Source organism: Acromyrmex echinatior, chromosome 2 (genome assembly GCF_024713525.1).
Source record: "Acromyrmex echinatior isolate Ae372 chromosome 2, ASM2471352v2, whole genome shotgun sequence".
In the NCBI taxonomy this organism is placed as follows: Eukaryota; Metazoa; Arthropoda; class Insecta; order Hymenoptera; family Formicidae; genus Acromyrmex; species Acromyrmex echinatior.
In genome coordinates this window covers 26068915-26074914 of record NC_141853.1, presented here as the reverse complement: position 1 = coordinate 26074914, position 6000 = coordinate 26068915, and the positions used below count along the sequence as shown (strand labels likewise).

The window sequence follows — 6000 nt, the reverse complement described above, 5'->3', positions numbered from 1 at the left end:
ACACACACACACACACACACACACACTCGGTTGCTGTATTGAGAATTGCAAAAACCGCAGCGAAACAGACTTTCGTTTATTTCGCGTGCCAATAGGCGATAGACGTGAAAAATGATAATTAATTGACAAAGAAACATTGTTGAAAAGGGCTGTAATCTGTGAGATATAATTTTTTATCTGTGAGGTTTTATTTTCTCTTACAATATATAAACGCGTGGTTATTCAAAATTTATATATGACTGTACTATTACAATACTATCATACATAAATGTTGAATAACCGCACGTCATGAAGCTAAAATGGCGGCAGTTCGCAATATTTTGTTATCTAGTGACTTAGTAAGGAAACTTTAGTAAGGAAAAATGATGCGATCTCTATAAAAAGACATATGTAAATGAAATCCATTACTTATTCTTAGCTCGATCAGAGTGTAGAGTCTCTGAAAGCGTTTTTTTTTAAATAGAGTTATTAATAGTTAGTTTCTGTGATGTATACTCATTTCCTGCATTTTATATCTTGCCGAAACGTGGATACATAGAAAATCTCAGTACTAGTGCCTCAAAATACTCCTAGTGCTCAGTAGTACTTTTCTACAAGGGATTTATTTAAGTTATATTTCAAAACATTCTTTCTAAAGAAAATTTTACTTGAAATATATATAAGACATGTAACGTATACTAGTATTTCGAGCAAAAGTTTCGTCAGACAGGAATGTAGCCTTAGAATATGGATGTCATTGCAAAACTTGATAAAAATATACTCATTCGAAATGAGAGAATATAATAAAATTAAGTAGAAAAATGCAACAGTCTGTTTTAAGCGATTATTTAAGTAAGGAAAACGAGTTTTATTTATCTGAATAATTATTAGAACTGCGTAATGTAAACGTCACCCGAGTGTATTATCTTGTTATCCAATGTTAAACACAAAGATAAAATGATATGTGGGAGCATTCGAGTAATATTTCCGAATTCTAGCCAACTCTAACATTTAATAATTCGCTTCGTGAAGCATACCATCACATTTTCTGCCAGATTTTTCCATTTTGAATGAAAACGTATCAAATAAATATATTTTTATGAAGTTTCGTAGTGATGCCCATATTCCTAAATAATTATCACAATAAATAAATAAATAAATATAAATTTTTTATCAATAAAAAATGTGTTGCGTGCGATTTTACCTCATTTAACTCTGATTATTTTTATTTCCAATTTTATTTATACAGACTTTTCTTTATGATCGCTCAATACATTATATTAATTTAATCGTATTATTAAATTATTATTATTATTTAATTATTATATTATTATTTAATTATTATATTATTATTTAATTATTATATTATTATTTAATTATTATATTATTTGTTATTATTTGCGATAATTTCATAAAATTTTTAGATGGCTGTTGTACATACTTGTGGCATATATGAAATGATCATGGAAAAAAGCATTCGGCCGGTATACATAATCGATTCTTATTTCAAGACCATCTAATGTCTTAAAACGCTAATACCCTCTGATTGGTTTGTGACATCTTAAGACTGAACTTAAGAAGGTCTTGAATATAAGAACTGAATTATGAATATCGATCATAGTTCATTCTTATATTTAAGACCGTCTTAAGTACAGTTTTAAGGAGTCACGAACCAATCAGAGGGCCGTATTAGCGTTTTAAGATATTACAGGGTGGGCCATCTATTGGTACGTTTTTAAAAATGCGATCAAATGAGCATACATTGATATTTTTTATTAATTTTTTTTTTGTTGTGAAGCTAAAAGTATCCGCGTCAAGAATGAAAAACGATTTCGTTCATGTGGCTCCCTCTACTGGCCTTACAGTATGCCATTCGGTCACCCCAATTATTAATGACATTTTGGACTACCTCGGCGCCAATTTCACTCAAAACAGTCGTAATATTGTTTTTCAAAGCTGGAATTGTCTCACACTTTGGACCACAGCCTCAATATTCTCGGGTGTGCGCACTGTCCGAGCTCTGGGACCACTTCTGTCATCCACTAACATCCCTTTCTCACGAACTTTCCTCACCAATTTGCGTATAGCTCCTTCGGTGGGTGCTCTATCACGACCCATATTTCTTTTCAAAATTCGTACAGTTTCGGCGACACAGCACTGACTTTGAAAATAAGTTTTTAAAATTTCAAAACGCTCTTCAAGAGAAAACATGTTGTTTCGTGCCGCGGACGGTATGACTAATAAACTGTCAAAATTTCGGGTCTGTAGCTCGTTCGGTGTTGCCATACGACGAAATTCAAAAACGTACCAATAGATGGCCCACCCTGTACTTAAGACAGTCTTGAAATAAGAATAGACTATGAATACCGTCGTTGAACTAATGGGTAAATAGAAGCATATAACTGGTTATTCGTTGATAATTTTTAATAATAATTTTTTTTAAATCCATGTTCACATTATCTTTCAAATAAAGAATCTATCCAAAATCTCCTTTTTTATATTTTCTTTTTAAATTTGAACATTCATTAATGCATACAGATGTTATTAGTCTATTTTGTCGTAGTTTCGCTTTATTTTCGTTGTGTACAATCGCATCAACTTGACAGGTCCAATTGTAATATTGATTTTGATATGACATTTTGGACTTTACAGCACTTTACACAACACAATTAATATAATTACCATCAAAAATTTATCGCTGGTTTTTTTCTGACCATTCATAACAAAATTACTTCGTTCCAAGAAAAGTAGTTGTTAGAAAATCTGTCATATAAACAGTGAGGTGTATAGACTAGAGGCCTGTTCTTTTTGGCTGAACTTTTGCACCAGTTCATCTTTCTTCCTTTTCTCTTCAGGAGATAGAATTTACGTTTGTGAAAATAGACTACAGTCCACTTGATGCTACAAATATTTCGAAGCATTTTTTGATTGGTCAGTTAGTAAAATTATTTCTTCCGATTAGTCAATCAAAAATTTTTAAATATTTGTAACGTCAAATATTTGGACCGCATCCTAAGTTGCAACTTTTAGGCAATTAGGTCTCAAGCGAGTAGGATATATTATTTTTTTTTGTTGGGGGCGGCATAGCTGCTCCAAACCAGTAATTAGTCTATTGTCACGTCTGCAATAACTTTAATTTTGTCCAAGAATAATTTCTAATAAAATCACCGGCACAAGACACGAACGCGTCAAGCCGTTGTGGCGTTGCGAGCGTTAGTTGCGGCGCTGCGAGCATTAGTTGCGGCGCTCGAGTTGATTCTTTTTTCCGACTGTTCTTTCTTTCGCTCTCTCTGGTATCATGGCGTTCTGCGTGCGGACTTCGTGTAAGCCTCTGTGATAGATAATAGGTTAAGACTCGGTAAGATTAAGAATCACCTTGTGTTCACTGCGAGATTGACATCGATTATTGCTCATGTCATTCGATAATTGTTAGCGTCGTCAGACGCTAAATACTCATAGTGTATATTTTCTTAGTTTCCTGTATTCTAAGCAACGTACCTAGCAACGCGATACCGATATCCGAGCCGTCTTACGCAATCATGTCTCTATTTTTGTAATCTATATTTTCTAAATAATCAAATTTATATTAAACCGTCTTATGGCATATGAGTCAGAATCAACGAGTAACATTCATTCGCAAACTTAACGATTTCCCGCCAATTGTCCTTCGCCATTAGTTAGTCATCGCTGGCGTCCAGACACGCTCAGCGCCACATTGGACACAGTAGCCATAACGTAGCCACATCATTTAGCCGCACCTGACATCTCTCCTATCACGAGCGAACTAGCAATATGATTATGGAAGGTTTTAGGAATGTTCACAGAGCAAAAGCTAGGAGAGAGAGCAGAGAAGTAGCGCGTGTCGTACAAGGTGGACGCGCGGAAATTGAGTCTCCTTCCACTTTAACTTATTAAAAATAACACATGTGCGAACGTAATGCTAAGTCGAATATCCTCGCAACTTCAATTTCTAGAAATTTCATTCTCGGTCTTAACTCAAAACGTCAATCCAATTTCTAAATCATAAGTTTTAATTATAAGAGATAATCTCTATGTTAACTTAGAAGTAAAGCTATCCTAGTGTAAAATTAATTATTAAAAGTTTAATCAGTGTAAGAATCATTATTAAATATTCAATTAATCTTATTAGCGTGTATTCCATGGACATCTCCATACTCTTAATTAATTCATTCTAACGCTAATAATAATAATATGATCACTATCGAATATTAACAAAAGGTGATCGCGCACATCCTTTAATGTGACTCAAATCGGCAGCCAAATTTTTCCAAGGAGCAGTAGAAGCCTAAACGCACATCTCCATTGGCATTTGGGAACATCACTGAGTATCCATCCTAGATATCTCAAGGTAATGAAACTACATCTCGCTAATCGAAAATTGCCATAAACGAACTGATACGTTCTACAGACGCCACGATTCTTTTCTTCGGCTCCACGTCACGACTATGCGAGATTCGAGCGGAGCCTTCTGATAACGATCAGAACTGAAAAGAGAGACCAGAAAACTAGTAAACGCCAATCAACCCGGAAGGAATAACAACTTTAATGCAGGCCCGAAAAGAGACCAGATTGCAAAAAATATTATAAATGCACCGAAGTCACGCAATAGTAAAAATCTAAACTTTGTCGTCCCAAACTGACTAACAATTTCATCTTAGGAAAACAAGCGCCACGTCGTGCTTAAAAAATCATAAAACGCATGGGATAACTTCCCACGGTAGCGTTATCTAAGATCAGACTCGCGACTGACAATGGTTGCCCTGCAAGCAAAACTAGTTGTACACAGTAATCATCTGTTTACCTAGCCATATTTTCCGTGAGGGTAACAGAATTCGTCATCCATCTGAAGCAATCTTGCCTCTTTAAAGAAAAACGTAAATCACTTCTTTTTTTCTCGAAACTCCTGTAACGATGCACTTAACAACGCTATAAAAATCGCAAATCTCTTGCGACATTGCAACTAACTTTTGCATCCTAGACAAAAGGCACAATGCCTTTTTTCGGGGTATAAATAGAGGTCCCGCGGAAGCACAGAGCGTCAGTACAAAACTCAAAATCACTTGGTTTACGTCAGTGAAGTTCGCGAGTTAAACTATTCGCGTGCAGTGCGGAAATCTTACCAGAACCCGCGATAATCACGCCAGTTCGCGGTTTCATATGAGTGCGAAAAGAAAAGATAAATTGTGAGCAAATCGTCATTGCAATCATCAGGCATACCCCACTGCGACTACTCTGGCGCTCTTCGTGGACAACGGACCTTCTCGGTTCTACATACCAACTCATATCTTCTACGTATCTTCTTGGTTTTACATATCTTCTTCATACCTTCTACATACCTTCTCAGTTCTACATATCAACCGGTAGCTACTCGAGATCTCGTGGACAGCCAGCTAACCAATAAGTCGCCATTCCTTCCGGTTCATCTCCTTGTCTCCCCGCATGGAAACACACACATATATATATATATATATATATATATATATATATATATATACACACTTATACGCATTTTCGACGAAACATACATATATTTTACCTTTCGGATTGTAGTGCGTACTATAATAGTACGTCCATTAGAAAACGGGGACGAACTCCTTACGTCCGGAGTAGGTGGAACCGTTCCCTTGGCCAAGCCACAACCATGCCGCCACAACCGACCGATGATCAATTTCTCGAGGTCTCCTACTCATTAACATTAGAACAGACACAACCTTTAGATCTCACCTCTCCCTCTGTCATCGATCCCGTCATCCGAGAAATCCTAAATTATTCCTCTCCTTCTCTCGAAGAACGATTCCCTCTTCTTCTCTCGAAGAAGGATTTTCTCTCCCTCCTCTTTTCTAGATCACCTCCCAACTCCTCCTCAATCGAGCCGATCGACTGGGATCGGCTATTTAGACTACATTCGTCCCCCTATAACGAAGGAAATAGAATAGTCACAGTCTATATCCCAGAGAACCCCACCCTTTACAAGCCGTCTTGTACAAGTATCTCATCCCG

General features: G+C 36.2%; 1 long non-coding RNA gene across 1 annotated transcript in view; it reads right to left on the bottom strand.

Annotated features, from left to right (window-relative positions):
* Positions 1–1731: 1731 nt before the first annotated feature.
* Positions 1732–6000, bottom strand: part of LOC147910709 (uncharacterized) — a 96224-nt gene continuing 91955 nt past the window's right edge. Inside the window, exon 2 of the long non-coding RNA XR_015544095.1 lies at positions 1732–2303. This is a non-coding gene — a long non-coding RNA (uncharacterized LOC147910709). The remainder of the gene's footprint in view (positions 2304–6000) is intronic.